This window comes from Cupressus sempervirens, chromosome 8, assembly GCF_028749045.1.
Source record: "Cupressus sempervirens isolate cs-2001-9-10 chromosome 8, ASM2874904v1, whole genome shotgun sequence".
Classification (NCBI taxonomy): Eukaryota; Viridiplantae; Streptophyta; class Pinopsida; order Cupressales; family Cupressaceae; genus Cupressus; species Cupressus sempervirens.
The window spans coordinates 845,113,785-845,132,848 of record NC_143125.1 but is presented as its reverse complement, the minus strand read 5'-3'; the positions used below and the strand labels follow the sequence as shown (position 1 = coordinate 845,132,848).

The window sequence follows — 19,064 nt, the reverse complement described above, 5'->3', positions numbered from 1 at the left end:
TCTCAAAATAGCATGGTAACTTTAGCTCAAAGATTGTTGATGAAATGGCTTGGGATGGGATTCAATTTATAGGCTAAGCGGTAGAGGGATGGAGGGCTTAGATGCAAGGATGGATGAAGGCTTAAGGAGGGCTAGGATGCACTCAAAGGAGAGCACATGGATTGTGCTTGTTTAGCACCAATGGGAAGGTGACACTTGTCACAAGGAGGATGAGTGTGAGAGGGTAGGGTAAAGGGTTGGTTAAAGGCATGATGAGTGGGGTTGAGTATGTAAGAGGGATGTAAGAGGAATGAGTGTGGAAGAGGGAAGAGTGTGGAAGATGGGTGTAAGAGTCATGAGTGGGCTTGTAAGAGTCTTTATGTTTTGTAAGAGCACTCATGACTTAGTGGTTGGGTTTTTTTGAGGGGAGACTTTGGTTTGGATTAGGAAAGTCTTAAACTTGTTTAAGGAATGTGACAACATTAGGGGGTGGATTAGGCTTGGGTTTAGGATTAGATTAGGGATGTTAGAGATGTGCAAGTGGATGGCATTAATGAGGGTGGGTGAGTTAGTGGCTAAGCTTGGTTAGTATGGGTGGATGGGGTGGATTAGGCTAAATGGAGGATTAGAGATAAGTTAGGGGTTTTTGAATTTGAGGATTTCATTTATCAAATAGATTTATTTAATAAATGGGGATTTTTGGAGTTAGATAGAAGAATAGGATTTAATTGATAAATAATAGATTATTTGATTTATCAATTAGGACTATAGATGATTAATTAAATTAATCAACTAGGGGATGACAAAGGATTAATTAAATAGAAATTTAATTAATAATGCTTTTTTTAGATAACTAAATAGGATTACTAAAATAGTGTAATCAAATTTAGGTGTCTACATTTTGCCCCTCTTTGACATAGTGTTGAGACAACACTATTTCAAAGAAGTTTGAATGAAGACGACACGAGGAAGATGTTTTAGCAACAAGGTTGCCCCAGTCTCGGATAAGAAGAGGAGAGACTAGACTTAGATGATGCCTCCTCAAGAAGGCGGCGGGGAGAGAAATGAGGGTCGACGACTTCTTGAAAAGTACAAGAAATTGAGACGAGCTGAGACGCAGGTTGGCAAAGAGAAGGGGCTGAATTAGCTCAAACTCTCACTACGGGAGAATGATAAAGGGAAATCAGAGGCACAATAGTAAAGCAAGCTTAAGACTTTCCAGGATTGGGGGGGGGAGATGGAGGAGCGGAGCGCTATAAAAGGAATCCATGGTAGGGAGATGGATGATAGAATGATAAAGCTGATGCAACAGGATTTCAAAGAGTCAGATTGGCGGAAGATGGGTTTCGGAGATCCCTAGGACTAGGATTGTGGATCTTGAAAGATGAGGCTTGGTGGATTGATTTGATTGGTGGATCCCTAAGACTAGGATTGTGGATCCCTAAAGCTAAGCGTGAGGAGTGATTCAAAGAGATACTGATGCATAAGCTGGGGTAGGAGCGACAGATGTAGGATATGGATGGGGGATAATGGAGATGAAGGGAATCCATTGAAGCTTTTTGAGCGGGGGGATACTTCAAAGAGAAGTACCACCATGTAGTTGAGCACTAGATTTGCTATAGGACTGTTGGTTAATTGCCAGGGTTACCAAGAACATCAAGGCCTCTTTACCAACCGTACAGAGGACTGACGAACTGACTCAAAACAAACACATAAGGATTGCCCCAGTATCACACATGAATCCCAGAGGAAGCAGCGTGGAAACGACACTAGGTAACCCACAAGCAGAAAAAGAAAACAAGCAAAAGACCTGATCAAGACCTTACGCTCTAATTGCCCCATTCGTAGCATACCATGATATGGAAGATCGTGGCAACCTTGAGGAGGGAACAAGGAGATTGCTTGGAAAAGATATTTCAAGACCCAAAAGGGAAGATCCCAAATCAAAAGAAAGTGAAAATCCAAAAGAGAACTGTTTGTCAACGAGATGGGTAGGACGAGGAACTAACGGACCAAGATCAGACATGAGGAAAGCTATATCCTGCAAGAATCTATCAGAGAGCACCTAAGCTGATGGATCTGGATGAGTGATGCGTCTGGCAAGCTGAACTAAGAAGGATAACACTTTGGTGACAGGAGATCTAGCTAAAGGATGCATTGGAATATCTAACCAAGGTGTGCGATGTGTGCAAGATGTTGGCCAAGGATGAACTAACACGAAAGTCGGATAGATACAATGATACTAAGCTAAAGAGGATGTACAAGCTGACAGACCAAGATATGTTACAAATGTACAAGTTTGTTCATGTTTTGGTTTTTTGTGAGATGGAAATTTTTGTGAAGGATGGGATGTCTATAATAGTTGATAGGTGGATAGGTAGATGGTTTGTGAAAAGCTTAAGGAAAATGGGATTCTGTGTGTGCATGTGATAGGATACAGGCTAGGATACAAGATTATTTACAAGCTGGAATATGGTACAAGCTTTGGACAAGATTCGAATATATACAAGGTATGGTACAAGATTTACAAGGTATAATACAAGCTTTGGTACAAGATTTACAAGCTGTACAGGAGGTATTGACAAGCTCCATCAGATTTTTGATATTTGATTGGAACACCAAGGGAACAAGCAGGTGTTTTATAGGATGGTGGGTGGATGGATGAGGGATAGGATAGTGATAGATAATGGATTAGTCTTTAGCACACAAGGCGCCTGAATTACCAAGTTTTTACCAAGGTACCTATCCAAGGCGCTTGAATTGCCAAGTTTTCACCATTAGACGCTTATTTCTCTTTACTATTTTTTTCTTGTATTTTTCAAAAGCTGGGTATTGTTGATGCGAGTTTTGTGTCACTACATAACATATTAGTAATTGGATGCTTGATACAGAATATCAAATACACAATTCCTCTCTTGAAAAGTTATCTCTCATGGGACATGAGTATAACTCCAATGTTCCTTACACCGTTGGATACTCGCTCAGTTTTATCAATGTGATTTGCTGGTAATCACGTAGGCGGCCTTACGTTTTCTTGTTTGAGAAAAATTTGGATCTTGGTGAGAAAATGGAGATGGTGGTTCGGTGTGAATGCTAGATGATGTTGATGGCGCGATAATGGCAATGTAGGGTGAATGGCGATGGAAGGTGAGAATGCCGATGTTTTGGTTTACTTCTCTAACTAACCTCTTCTAAGGATGAAATTTGGTTGCTCAACTACTCCTACTCCTAAGAATGGAAGGTTAGCAGATGGACGGGGATCGAATCTAATGAAGGCTGACCAGCGGCCCTACCTCCATAGATGCAACGCTTCAAAGGAAAGTAAACTAGATCACCACACAAAGCCTCCCAACCAGCCGCTAGGAGGCTAGTGGCCTAGTGTTGACCCCTATCAAACATCTACCAAAGCTACCATGCAACTATCCATTTTATTTTACTCTTACTCTAACAACTTGAAATGAAATTGCTTCAACTTGAAAAGAAAATTTAACTATGTGGAAGTAGAAAACATGCAATAACACCCAATGTTCTTAGTCAACAAGCAATGAAAAAGAGAGCACTTTGGTATTATTTTCGCAACAATTTCTCCAACCCCTCCCCCCTTTACAAATGAGAGCCAATGGCCTTATATAGAGGTCCAAAATACAATGGACGGTAGAGATCAAAACAAGATCGACGATCCAGATTGGATCCAAAAACCCTAATTAGGGTTGCCACCCCATCGGCCAATGAGAAGATGCCACCTCATCAATGGACCAATGAAAAAAGTGCAAAAGTGGCAACCAATGAGAAGGCACCAAAATGGTGGCCAATCAGAAACAAACATTTGTCCTATTCTAGAAGAAAGAGAAAGTTGCCACTTGGGCTTACATAAGATGATCTTCTAATATAATTCTTCCCTTTTCTTTTGTTCTTTTAGCTAAGGCAATGAACTTAGCTAGCCTTTCGTTAACTTCTTCCATAGGAGTACAAGGTGTGTGCTTCACTCGGAGTTCTGTTGACTTTGCCACGCTGTTTGCTGCTTGTAGTATCCTTTCGTGATCCTTCTCATATTCCTTTGCAAACCCAATAAAAGCATTGAGTGAGGAAAGGGTGTTCAGATGTTTCCTTTTGACGGCAGCCTTTCCTAACTCATCCAATCTCGATCCAAATCCTGTCTCACTGACATCCTCCTCTCTAATACCCTCAAAATCAAGCGCCACCCCAACGTCGCTCATCATGGTCGAAATGGAAGTGTCGATGCTTGGGCCGTGTTGTGCAATCTCATCATGAATTTCTTCAAGTGTTCTGAATCTGGTAGTCAATGCGACATACCAAGATTCAACTATGCTCAATCCTCTCTCATCAACCAACCGGGCTCTTTCCAAATATGCCTCCGGTAGCCTAATGAACGCCTGCAGCCTAGGAATAACCAAATCCTTGATGAGAAGAAAATTCTTCCATTCCTCTTCAAATAATCTGAATTTGTTTCTAACAGTCACCAATGACTGGAATGTTGAGATGAAGGAGGGCAAGAAATTTCGCCCATCTTGGATTGTATCATAGATCCAACCCCTTACTTCATGTAACTGAGCTGATACCTCTTCTGAATTGCTCCCGCTGTCTTGAGGAAGGGCTGCTTGATGCAGCTGTTGGATTGGCTGGCAATCTCTCCAATATTTGTTTTCGGCCTCCAACTTTACTATCTTTTCGTTTGCCTTCCTCAATCTTTCTCTGATTGATGCTATGCCTTCCTAAACCTCCTCACATTCCATATCATCTGTATTTCTTCCCAAATTATGTTCTACTATTTCGTACTCCTGGGCTGCAATCTCATCCGCTGCCTTATTGACTGTTGGTATAGCAATCTGAACCCTTCGGTGACCATCACTGTCGCTTCTGATTACCCTTGCCACCGTATTTGCCATCTGTTTTTGGTTCTCGCTATCATCCTTTTCTATTAGTCCTTGGATATCATCAACTGCGTGAGCCATTACCACCTCGCCTCTCGACATAAGCATTTGCCTTAACCATAGTGGTGCAGTGCATCTCCCCAAATCCGGATTCGGTTCGACCAACAAAGCATCACCAACGGCCTTAGACGCCTGACTTATCTCTTCAATATCAATCGGCCCATCTTCTTCTCTACTAGTTTCTGCCATATTTCCTTGCTAGTTCTTCGAGAGAGGGGAGTACTCCGTACTTTCACTGTAGCCACTTGATTCCGAATCAGAGCTCACCTCCACTGCGGCCCCTTTTTCATTCGAATTGACCTCTTGGCTTCTAGCCTTAGTTATACTCTCCCTTGACGGCGCTGCTCGCTGTCTCTTGGCTGGAGGTTCCGAACGTTCTTGGCTTTTCTCTACCTCCAAAGCCCTCTTCTTGCTATTTCCAATTGTCTCCGATTGCCGGCCACTTCCTTCACCCTTCTGTCCGATTGATTCTACTAGACCTTCCTTCGGTTTCATCATCTCATAAGTAAGGAGAACCTTTTGTCTTTGTAGCTTTCTCAACTTGGCATTATACCACGACTCGGTATGCAAATCTACTGTCCTTTTGACTGCCTCCAAGGAAGGATCCTGATGATCGTCCCAATCCACTGGATTCAACTCTGTTCCAACTACTGTCTCATAGTCTTCTCTCAACACACTACGATCATCCTCCAATTGATCGGGAATATCAAGGCCTCTCCATCTGATATCTCTCATCATGTTCACCGACAATCTCGAGAAAGCTAGCTTTCTCACGTGAAAATCATCCTTTGCATTGGCCCAAAAGTCCTCTATAGTGGGAACATGCTTGAATTCGCTTCCATGAGATGCCTTGATAAGACCAACAGGGTCGAATCCTTGCCTTGCTCTGTACCATCCTAGATGATACCACTCCAATTCCTTTTCCGCAGCCTCAAAGGTGGCCCGATTTGGGCAACTATCATTGCCAATTATAATTGAGAAGGAAACGCCTGTTTTCCCCTCATTCCTCATTACTCTATCATAGTGCTCAAGCTGCCTAGCCAATTCCATCAAAACTACCTTGTCGGGCGGGTATCTTGGAAGCCTCTTGGGACAAACTGTACTCCCTGCCACTCTAATGTATGTGAATTGCGGGAATTGGATGAACCAACTCCCAAACTTCTTAATCCTTGCTTCTGCTTCTGATGAAAGTCTCTTAGCAGGCGCCCCTTGTAATACCCTTACTGTCTTCATGGCGAATGCATCGCAAAACATCTTGTAATCCTTGTTATTGTGCAAATGAAGCTGCGGATAGCATTCATGCACCAAATATTGCCCTGGCCCATTACCAATCTCTCCTAAGGCCCTAAGTCCCGGACTCTCATACAATCTAGCAATTAAGTAAAACAGATAGGATCCCATGTAGAATTGCCTTTGGTTTTGAACTGTTCTAAGTTGCAATTCTAAATTTTCACTTATGATCCTAGCCCAATCAAATTTTCCTTTTCCCTTTTCAATTTCATCAATGAAGAAGTACATCCAGTTTTCGAATTGCATAGCTTGAGCTAGGCCCATGATCCGGCTGAGAAGAACAATGAGATCGCCATATTCCGGCTTGAAATCTGCCACTATAAGCCTTGTTGATTTGTTAACTCCTTTCCTTGCTTCGTGTATCCAATTCCGCTTTAGATGTGAGAAGTAGGCCTCTTGGTTACCTTGAAATGATTTGGCCGCCTGATCCACCATTACAACTATCATGCCCTTGCTCTGGGGAATATTAAATGTCTCTTCAATTGCTTGTTCGCCAATGTTGGCCAACACTCTCTTCCCTTCGCCAAAAATGATGGATTTACTGTCTAGATCAAACCTGGATGCACACTCCATAATCAATTCCGGACAAGGCAAAGTAGGAGGAAAAGCTGCTGCATGTACAATTCCGCTCTTGTATATCCTCTTTGCCAAGGGGGATTGTCCTTCCTTTAGTCTGTCCCTCATCCGTATCATGTCCACTGTAGCGATATTAGTATCGGTTATTTTCTTCATTTTCGAGAAGGAGGAAGTTTTGGGCGTCATATCCTCTTTGTCTTTCTTAGCGTTTGCCCGCTTGGGATTCTTACTTGCACTATCATCCTCCATGCTCGTCGCCCTATTACGGGATGGTAGAGTGGTGGACCAAAAGGCAAGAAGAACCAAGTAGTGCAATTCTTAGAAAAGAGCGAAAGAATGGATGTCAGCTTAAGCACTCCTTGCAACTCTAGATGATGACTTTCACCTTAACTAATAATCTTACAGCAACTTTTCGGAACCCGGGATATGACATCAAAGAATTACAAATCCCTTTGCAAATTAGAAAACAAAGCCTCTAAGCTTATCCAACACTTGCCTTCTATGCAAAAATCAAACTTTCATATGTATCTCTTCTCCCAACAAAATTGCCCAAATCTGATATAAAAATTGCAGCCCCTCTAGAAAATCAGAATTTTGTCTTTCACAAATTTCGGCTAAGCATGAAAAAAAAATTTGCCCTTCCACAAAATTCGCCCAAGCAAAGAAGGAGCAAAATCTGTAAAATCTGCCACCTAGGGCACAAATCGCAGCCCACAAAGTGGAGCAAAAATCCCCAAAAATGCAAAAAATCTGGCCCTTAGACAAATCGCCCAACAATGGCAATGGAGAAATTGCCCAAAAATCGCCAAAAAACTGCCTTCCACCAATTTCGGCCAAGTCTGGAAATCTGCCCTTGCTTCAAATTCGCCCAAGCATGAGGAGCAAATGAATTGATGAAAATGAAATGGGAGGGGACTCCCTTTATAGCAGCTTTCACCTTCCTCCCAAGCTGGCCGACTTGGTCCTATAGAGGAAAAAAAAAACCAAAATTAAAGCTAAGTTAGTGGCCCACTTTAAATACTTTGCCAAAATTTTAATTTTCTAAAATGAAAACTGCACTTTTAATTTACTAATTAACCACAAATTGCAAAACGAAATTGAATGGTGCCTTGGGGATGCTAAAAATTTCTATTTAATGAGGGTTTGCTAATTAATACATCCTTGAAGTTGAATTTTGGCTAACCAAAAGCCATTTCTTAATATTAATTTACCAATTTCATTAAATACCAAAAGCGTTCAAGGCAAATTTAATCTATTAAAGCTAATTTTTGCAATTTTCCTCTAAATCGATTTTGCTAAATAATTAAAATTTTATGACAAAAAAAAAAAATTGCCTCTAGAGTAAAAATCGATTTTGCAATTTAACTTCATCTTACAAAATTAAATTCAATTTCACCAAAAAAAAAAAAGATTTTCCGAGAACCTAAGTCTAATGAAAAATTTCCTTATTTGAAAATCATTCAAATTTACAATTAAATCCAAATTTTCAAAAGAAATCGTCTAAGTACAAAATTCACAATCTTATCCTGCCAAGTTGAAATCAATTTTGAACTTATTCGGCCTAAGGATAGAACTGATAGCTCTGGAAAATCAAGTTGAAACCGGGTGAAAAATACATCTAACCTTCTCCACTGGCCCTAAAGGCAATTAAAAAGGGGGTCCCCAAGATTTTGGGGCGATGTGTGAAAACCTCACAACAGGTATACCAAGGATCTTCAAGCATAGAACTTCTTGAGATGAATGATGTTAGTGGGATCATTCAAGAGTTCTCCTTCTGGTGTAGATAATTGATAGGCTCCGGAGCCAAAGGAGGCAGTAACCACATAGGGAACAAGCCATGTAGGTTCAAACTTGCCTTTCTTTTCTCGATCTGCTTGGACTTTCATATTTTCTTTGAGGACCATATCACCTGGCTGAAAGTGTCGTGGGAGCACCTTCTTGTTGAAATTCCTTTTGAGACGAGTTTGGTAGACCGTGAGATGGTCTAAGGCTTGTTGTCTCTTCTCGTCTAAGAGATCTAGCTGGGTGAGTCAAGCTACTCTGTATTCTTCATCTGAGATTTGCCCTCGCAAAGATATGCGTAGTGAGGGAAGTTCAACTTCTATAGGTAATACCGCTTCGACACCATAGACTAGGGAGTATGGAGTTGTGCCTGTGGATATACGGAAGGAAGTTCGATAGGCCCATAGAGCCGGATTTATTTGAAGGTGCCAATCACAGCCGGAATCATTGACAACTTTCTTTAGGATTTTGAGGAGGGTTTTATTAGTCACCTCTGCCTGGCCGTTACCTTGTGGGAAATATGGGCTAGAAAAGCGGTGATGGATGCGGAGGGAAGTGCATAATTCTTCCATGTTGAGATTTTCAAAGTTACCTCCGTGGTCAGTGAAGATGGTGGATGGGATGCCGAAGCGGCAAACAATGTGGTACAAGATGAACTTGGAGACTTGAACTCCTGTAGTTGAGACTAGGGGGACTGCTTCCACCCACTTAGTGAAATAGTCTGTAGTTGTTATTATCCATTTATGTCCATCAGATGAGAGAGGTGTGATAGTTCCAACTAGATCAAGGCCCCAACAAGCAAAAGGCCAAGGTGGTGCAATAGGCTGTAGATCCTGTGCTGGAGCGTGCACAAGATTTGCATGTTGCTGACATGGGAGACACTTTCTGACAAAGTCACAAGAGTCTTCTTCAATGGTAGGCCAATAGTAGCCTGCTCTAAGGATTTGTCGTGCTAGGACAATACCACTCGTGTGGGCACCGCAAAGTCCGGAATGTACTTCTTTTAATGCCATCGCAACCTCATTTTCATCTAAACATCGAGAGAGAGTATCGTGATAACCTCGACGATATAGGGTATTGGCTATGATAACATAGTGGGATGATTTTCGAATAAGGTTCTGGCGTTGGGTGCGTGTGAGGTGAGGGGATATGATACCATCGTTAAGGTAAGCGTGAATTTCATGGTACCAAGGGGATTGGGGACCAACCAAGATACAAACACGGTTTGAATCCTCATTCGCATAAGCGGGTGTGAGGAGCTGCTCGACTAAAAATTCATACTGCGTAGCATCTTGGGGAATTTCCAAGAGCGAGCCGATAGTGGCCATGGCATCTGCTGCCTTATTCTGCATTCGAGGCACTTGTGTAAACTGAAGCTTTGTAAAATGCTGGGTCAGCTGATCAACTAGCTCTTTGTAGGGTAATAGCTTTTCATCTTTGGTTTGATATTCATTTAAGACTTGTTTGATGATGAGTTGGGAATCACCAAAGACTTGTAACTCAGTGATATTCCATTCTGCAGCTATCTTTAATCCTGCTACAAGAGCTTCATATTCTGCTATATTGTTGGTGCTAGGGAATTGTAGCTTGAAGGCTTTTGGAATGTAATCTCCTTGAGGTGTAACTAATAATATTCCTGCCCCTGATCCATGAGAGGTGTATGAGCCATCAAAATAAAGCTTCCATGGGGGTTGTTCTTCAATTAGGCAGATATGCTCATCTGGAAATTCTGTGAGCAAAGGATATGCATCTACTAGAGGTGCATCAGCTAGGTGATCTGCTATAGCTTGCCCTTTGATTGCCTTTCTGTCCACATACTGGATGTCAAACTCACTTAGTAGCATAACCCATTTTGCTAGCCGACCTGTGAGTGCTGTTCTAGAGAGCATATACTTGAGAGGATCAATCTTAGAGACTAGTTGGATGGTATGACTTAGCATGTAGTGGCGAAGCTTTTGAGTTGAGAAAACAACTGCCAAACAAGCTTTTTCCATAGGAGTGTAATTGAGTTCATAACCAACTAGGGTTCTACTGATATAGTAGATGGCTCTCTCTCTGCTATAATCATCATGTTGTGCTAGAAGTGCCCCTAGAGCAGTAGGTGTTGCTGATATATATAAGATCAAGGGACGACTAGGAACTGGTGGAACCAAGATAGGGGGATTGGTGAGGTACTGCTTGAGCTGACCGAAGCTGCGCTGACATAAAAGATCCCACTTGAAGTTCTCATTTTTGTTTAGCAAGTGTGAAAACGGTGTACACTTATCTGCAAGTTGGGAGATGAAGCGCCGGACAGATTGAAGTTTTCCCTGAAGAGAGCGAAGCTGTTGCAGTGTCTGGGGAGGAGGCATGTCTAAGATAGCCTTGACTTTTTTGGGGTCGATCTCTATACCCCGTTTAGAAACTTGCCAAATGTGACCCCAAAGACACACTTCTTGAGATTTAGCATGAGATGATATTGGGCCAACCTATCAAAGACTTTTTCCAGGTCAGCAAGATGATCCATGAAGGTGTGAGATTTGACTAGGATATCGTCCACATAATCTTCCAAAATGCTATGGATAAGATCATGGAAAATGGCTGTCATAGCTCTTTGATAGGTAGCCCCAGCATTCTTTAGGCCAAAAGGCATCATGGTGTAGCAAAAGGTTCCCCAAGGGGTAGTGAATGCTGTCTTATGCTGGTCCTCTTCTGCAATCTTGATCTGATTATACCGGAAAAATCCATCCATAAGGGACAGAATTTCATGTCCAGCTGTAAGATCTACAATCATATCTATGTTGGGCAAGGGAAAATCATCCTTTGGACAAGCTTTGTTAAGATCTCTAAAATCAGTGCAGATTCTGATGTCACCGGAAGGCTTAGTGATAGGGACCATGTTGGAGATCCATTCTGAGTAGTCGATAGGTCGGATAACCTTAGCAGCTAACATTCTTTCTAGTTCAGATTTGACTAGTAATGCCACCTTGGGGTGCATTTTTCTAAGCTTTTGTCTGACGGGCTTGATCTTTGGATCGACTGCAAGATGATGAACTACAAGCTTTGGATCAAGTCCTGGCATGTCCTGATATGACCATGCAAATCGGCCAATGTTTTCTCGTAAAACCTCAAAGAGGAGGTCAGCTTGGTCTTGTGATAGGGATGCAACAATGTGAACAATTCTAGGGATCTCTGAAGAACCAATGTTGACTTCTCTAGTATCCTCTATTAGAATAGAAGACACCTCTGGTCGATTATCTTGAGGAGGCAATACTAAATCCTCATGTTCTACTTGTGGCTCTGGATTTCCTTGCTGAGGGGTTCTCTTCGCTGCCTTAGCTAGTCCCAGATTTACCTTAGTTCCAGTTTTGGGTGTATCGAAACTAGGTTGGGGATTTTCTCCAAAATACCCCTTGGGATCTAGCTTGTAGATGTAGGCAGAATCTGGCTTTTTCTTCTTATGAGGAGTTTCGGCTCCCATGAATCTTAGAAGCGCTTCCTCTGATGCAAACTCATCAATATGTATGACACTTGGTTGGTCCCAATCTATGAGTTGTGGATGAGCGAGTGGTAGGTCAATGAGATGGATGGATAGTTCTCGGAGAACAGAGTCTCCTAAGAAGATTTGGTCTGGGATATCGTCGTAGGCTCTCTTTTCAACTTCCTCGGGAATGTCTTCGATTTCGACAAGGTCGCGGTGAATGTTCGAAAAAGCGTGACCGTTCTCGTTGGTGCCCCCAGTTGTGGGTATGCCAAAGCCAAGACCTGACTTCGTTTCCCAATCATGTGCTTCGATGGGACATTGCATGCCCCTTTCTTCTGGTCCTAGTCCACCTCCTTGATAGTTCCATTTTTCAGTGATGAGCTTATGTTGTTGGGGATACTTCTGGCTGAAGTGATCAAGGTGTGCTTGATTTCTTGGAGGGGTATCCTTATGTAACCAATTGTTGATATCTGGAGTGAGCTCCTCATGAAGAGGCGTTTTTGAGGATACAAAGGTGGTTGGGCCAAACCATTTGTATCGAGGAGGTGGAATCTCCTTAGCTTTGTGATATGTTGGCTGTCCATGGGTATGTGGATCAAGTGGGATTGCTCCGACAGCAAATGCATCTGATAGACTATATTCTCCACAGCCTTTGTTGTTGATCTTTACAGTAGATAGGGTGGAGGCGAGGATGGTTTCTGCGTCATTACAAGTGTGGGATGAGCTGGCGATGGCTGTGCCGATGTCTATTCCAGGGCAATGGTTTGTATATGAAGCTTCAACCGCATTGCAGTAAGCAAAGGGTTCTGGATCGGCGTGGATGGTTACCTCAGTGCCCTGATGCGGAAATTTGATGCACTGATGGTAGGTGGATGGAACGGCCTTCATAGCATGAATCCATGGGCGACCGAGGAGGATATTAAATGGTAGGTTTAGATCAACAACATGGCAAACTGTCTCTTGAATGACTGGCCCAACCTTGATTGGTAGCAAAATAGTCCCTTCTGTGGTCCTTTCCAAGTTGTCATAAGCTTTGATGGTGATTACCTCACTGATCATATCTGCCTCAGTATACCCAGCTTGTTTTATAAATTTTAGGGTGCAAATGTTCAAGGCTGATCCATTATCTACCATTACTCTTTTCACGGCAAAATTGGATACCATGATGGCTATGCGAAGCGGAAGGGTGTGATCTGGCTCAACCGCGGGTATGTCGGTGGGTTTGAAAGATAGGGCACATGAGGATGAAAGGTGTCCAACAAGATTACGAAAATCAGTAGCATTGATATCAGAAGGGACACGGGATTCTATGAGAGCACTGTCAAGGATGTCTTTGTACACAGGACTAGTGCGGAGAAGGTCTAAAATGGATATTTGGGCTGACATGTTCCCAAGGTGTTCCAAGATATTGTACCGGCTTTTTGATGGAGCTGATGGTGTTGATGAAACTGGTGGGCCTGCGATGTTAAATCGCGCTCTTCGAGTGGTGACCGCACACTCATTTTCTGGTCCTCGGATATTGATAACATTGACAGAAGGCTCTTTCTCAGATATACAACCTATAAGGCTACCATAGTCTATATAGGATGAAGTGTGGTCATTGTTCTTCCCATGCTGTTGGTTTGGCTGGCGGTTGTTGGTGTTGTTTTGGATAGGTGCTTTTCCAGGATTTTGGTTGTTGTGTGGAGGAAAAGCATTTTGATAAATCTGTAAGCCTGCATTGGGAGAGGTTTGGGCACCAACAGTGATTTCCTTCCGATCAATGAGGTCTTGCACATAGTCTTTCAGTTTCATGCATCTGAGGGTGGTGTGACCGCTTACCCTATGGAACTTGCAATACTCATTGTCCTTGTACCATGCAGCTTTGGATTGGCTTGGATCAATTTGCTGGGTAGGAGGAAATTTGATGAGGTTTTCTTTAGCCAATTTCTCAAAAATAACATCCAATGGCTCACCAAGGGGTGTATAGTTTCTAGGTGCAGGTTGGAATCTGGGCTTTTGCCCTGCAGCTACATTGATGGCATTAGCTTGATTGTTAGACCCTTGAAATTTGGGTCTTGTATTGTGGTTTTGATAGCTTTGGTTATTTCGTTGTTGGTAATTGATAGCTTGTTGGTTGTTTGTTTGATATGGTGGGTTAGACTGGTTTTGAGAAGGACCAACGATATTCACATGTCTGGTGTCAGTAACCCCATCTGTTGCAACATGCTTGTTTTTGTTCCAATACCTAGACTTGTCATTGGAATGTGATTGATTTTGGTTGGCCTCTTTGTAAATCTTTACCACACCATCTTTGATGAGTCCTTGCTCAAGGATCATTCCTTTCTCTTTGATATCCTTATAGGTCTGTAAACAGTTCATGGTCATGTGGTGAGCCAAGCTGAGATGTGCATTATCAATAAACATTTTCACCACATGGCGTTCTGGCAAGGTGCAGGATATGCGGGTGGTAAGGGTTTGCCATCTTTGCAGGTATTCGGCAAGGCTTTCTCCACCTTTTTGCTTGGTGTGGACAAGATCAACTATTGATAGCTCTGTTTCAACAAGATGGGCATATTGGGCTACAAATGCCTCAGATAATTCAGCAAAGTTTTTAATTGTGCCATAGGGGATTCTATAAAACCATTCAAGAGCTGGTCCAGCCAAGCTTTTGGGAAAAAGGCGCAAGAGGAAGACATCATTGTATGCCACGTCCTGGCAATGCATGTAAAATTCTTTGATATGTGTGACAGGGTCTCCTTTTCCTCTGAATTTGTCAAATTTAGGTACCTCAAAGTGTTTGGGAAATGGTGTCGTGGTAATGGCCCTGTCAAATGGGTAAGGACACACATTCTCAAACTTGAATGTCTTTGGATCATTCCCTTCTTGGATGGCTTTCAGAGCTATCTTCATTTGCTCCCACTCTGAATTGATAGGTGATGGTTGGGGTGCCCCCAATGTAGGAGTGCCTTGAGGTAGGTATGTGCTGGATGGGGCCACTGAATATGGATGGCTGTGAGGGATTTGCTGATAGGGATTGTACATTGTTTGGGCAGCTGCATGGTGGATGACGGGTTGTTGAGGGGGAGGCGACGCATATTGCTGCATGTGCTGCGAGGCTTGCTGTTGATATGGGATTTGAGGTTGGGATTGAGGAACATAAGCTGGCTGTGGGATAAATGGATTGCTTTGTGGAGGTAAGGTATAAGATGGTTGTGAGGCTTGGGGAAAGGATCGGAGGGCTTGTGGGGTTTGACCAATATATGTGGGTTGTGCCCCCATTTGGGATGGTATCTGCAAATAATTGGTAGTTGGCTGGGGTGGTGGATTACCTCCTAGAAGTGGCATTGAAAAGTAGTTGGTAATTGGAGGTAATGGATTAGTTGGTGGTGGAGGTGGTGGGAATTGAAAGCTTGGGAATGGAACTGATGGGGTTTGATAGCTTTGTGGCTGGATTTGGAAGCTTGGTAGAGTGGTGGTGGGAGCTGGGGTCACTTGGGAGCTTGGTAGAAGATTGGTAGTAGCTTGTGGGTTTTGATAGCTTTGTGGAGTGAAGGTAGTAGCTTGTGGATTTGTGGCTGGTGGTATTGAGCTCCCAAGACTTAATGGAAATGATGGGATTGTACTTTGGGTTGTGGTGAACAAGCTAGGGGCGATGAAAGGTTGATTACTTGGCCCCATGGGTGGCAGCCCTGTTGTATATTGCTGTGGTTGGCCAAAGATGCTAGCACTGATTTGGGAGATGGGTGGATTTGGAAGGCTGGGTTGGGGAGCAGCAACAATAGTGAAGGGGGTGAACAGTGAGGTGTTTTGAGTAAAGGGGGTTTGGAGCGGAGAGGTATGAACCAAGGATGGAGTGGTGGTGGCTGGGTTGGCTTGCGGCATGGAGATTTCAACTTGGGTGGATGATGGTATGTTTGGGTCTGTTGGGTCATATGGATTGGCTGGAGGCTCTTCTTTTGGAATATATTGAGGATAATTTGGATCATAAGAGCCTATGGGTGGTGGAAGCTGCCCAAACAATGGGTGAGATGGATCTGATAATGGAGGGGGTCTTCCAAAGTCAAAGGTTCCTACATTGTCCCTTCGAAAATTAGCCATGATTGTCTCTTTGTTTTTGTCTATAATGGCGTTTACCAATACTGCATTTCCTGGTTGGTTCATGAAAGCTTCAATGTCAGTAGGTGATGGCATAGCTTGCTCTAGGTTGAAGGATGGCTGAGTGCTCAAGGGGGGTGAGGCTGTTCGATCCAAATGATAGGGCTCCATTGTTTCTTTCTTCTTGGCTAAGCGAGTGACGGGTGGCATGAAAAATGCTCCTAGGGATGAGATGCAATAATGCTGATGGATGTAAAAGGGGGAAGGCTTTTCTATGCAAATGATTTCCTAGGTTGAGGCAAAGCTATATGAAAAAACCTAAGGAGGATTGGGTTGGGGATTCTAACTTCAAAGATATGTTGTCAAAGCACAAAAGGTCTGCTTTCCTATGTGCAAGCTTGGTGGTGATTGTGTCAACTTAAGGATAGACTGATGATCCTTTAGGAAGAACACGAGATTGACCACTTGCGAATCCCAACCTTTAGCTCAAGGTGATGAGGGATAACAAGTGACAAAGCTAGATTACCCTAGACAAAGCTCTGTCAAAGGGATAACCTTGGTGAGATTGGTGGATTTGGAAGATTTTAGGAATGGCAAACTTTTAGCAAGGTGACAACAATTTTGAAAGCTTAGATGTGCAGATTTTCGATTACTGGCTAGATGGTATGATTCTAAATGAGATGGATGAGCTAATAATGCTTAAGGGGATAACCTAAGATGGCTGGCTTTTCTACAAAGATGACTCTAAAGTGAAGCTTATCCAAGAAGATGTGGAGAAACAAGGGTGTCTAATCATAGAAATCATGCCTAGTTGGTAAGGCATAAGCAGGATTAACTCCTGGATGTTGGCTAAATTTGATGGTGCGCTCTAACCAGGCCTCTTGAAGTGCTTCGTCGGTAGCTTTGTCCTCTGCTTTGTGGAGTTTGGAAATTCGTGGGCTTGGTGTTATTTCTTTTCTCTTGGCTGAAAGTTCTTGGTATGCTAGAGATCGCTTGAGTTTGACCTTGTGAAACTTCTGTTTGGGTTTGGGTTGTTCCGACATAAATTCCTGAATTTGCTTGGCTTTGGGAAAAATCTCAGTTGTTTTGCTTCAACTTGTTCAACTTCCAAAATAGGCAGTGACTACGCTAAGTGTGCCCTAAGCTAGGATTGACCAAATTTGGCAAACATTCATTCAACAAGTAAAATAAAAACAAGCAATAGATAGGAACACCCAGATAGAAGTTTGTGGTTCTCAGAATGTGATACTTGCGCCAAGGAGTGTGTATGTTCTACAAATGTTTCGATCAGTCACTCCAAACACATTAACATCCTAGATGGTTTTCTGCAAGGCTGACAATTGGTTTAGCTAGGGAGTCCTCGATTAACGCAAGGTACGTGAGGCCCAAATCCGTAGATGAGACCAAAAGGATGTCACACAGCCGAGAGGAGCGGTAACCCACTTCTCCTCTTTCACTTCTCAAGGGTATAAAGTTCCTTGAGGCTTAGCCCGAATGACAAAATCTTGATCCCAAGAGAGGTGTCTTTCGATTCACCTCCCGATTCTTATACTCCGCCAGAGCGCTGGAGTTGAGGTCGTCCAAGGGGTGATGAAATCGCCAAGCAGGCCTCCTAAAAAGAAACAAGGTTTTGGATCCTAATCTTATGCACCCAAGATGGCCTCGAAAGACGACAAGGGGAGAGAAGACTCGGATGACCTTGGGCTAAAAAACACGCTTGTTCTTTTACCAACTGACTCTTATGTGTGCTAATCTAGACTTTGCAAGCACTCATGTTTAAGAGACAATGTTCAATTCCAACTTGAAGCGCCAACAAAAGTAAATCGATCGAAGAATGCAAACAATAAGAAGAGTTAGGGTCAACAAAAGCAAACTCGCGCGCCCGGAGGCCTTCCACGTCAAGTATCGATTAATTTTCTTTAAGGCATTCAAGATTGAGTGTGAGTTTGTTTTAAGCCCAAAACAAAAGTGTGTGAGATTCGATTTCAAGTGCGCGCCCGGAGGCTCTCCACGTCAGTTGTTGTTCAATTTTAGTGCCCAAACTTGAAGTGTGATCGATTTAATCTAGAGTTTTGGCCATTTAAGAATTTTGATAAAGTTAAAGCAAACGTTCAAAGACCAAGTGAGTGAGTTAGATTGTGGAACATTTAACACCTTTTTCAAGTAGACCCATCCCCATAAATGGCGCTGAGATTGCAACCAATGGTTAATATTTGATGGGTGATTAGAAAAGAGGTGAGTCCAAGGAACTACTCAAATTGATTTTTGTAAATTTGTATTTTAACTTAACAAAGTTTCTTAAATGTTCAAAAATCAAACTTTACCTAGATTGCATGTGAAAAAGAGATTTGTTTTGTTCAATTTTAGAAGCTCCAAATGAAGTGTTTGATATTGTAATGGTTAATTGATCCTTGGCATTCAAGATTGGATTTTTTGTTTTAAGCATGCATTCCAAAGAAAGTTGATTTTAATCCATGACATTCAAGAGTGTGTTTTGAGCAACATTCATTCAATGGAAAATGTATTTAACCATTCAAGTTCATTCTTTTTTTAGCAACATGCATTCAAAGACAAATGGTTAAACATTCAAGTTCATTTTTAGCAACATGAAAACCTGCAAGAAACATGGTTAGTGGTTCCATATGTGCTCCAACCTGCAATGAGACAAAAAAAAAAAACAATTTAGTTAGTTAGCCAAAATCTTCAAAAATGAGAGCTTAACTATGGGAAATTTTTTTTTTAACTTTTTTTGTTGTTTTTTCTACGCGTAAAAATGCTTAAAATGGTCTAAATCCTACGGAACCACTAGGGGACAAAACAGAGACGCCAAAATACAGAGACGCCAAAATACGAAGAGGACAAAACAGATTTGCAGCACAGAACACAGGTGACAAGCAGAGACGCCGATTTGCGCAGATGCGGATTTTCGCAGACGACGATTTTCG

At 42.5% G+C, this 19,064-nt stretch overlaps 1 protein-coding gene across 1 annotated transcript in view; it reads left to right on the top strand.

The window, feature by feature from the left end:
• Positions 1 to 19,064, top strand: part of LOC149545061 (holliday junction resolvase) — a 152,012-nt gene that overhangs the window by 64,048 nt on the left and 68,900 nt on the right. The gene's annotated exons all lie outside the window — the stretch shown is intronic.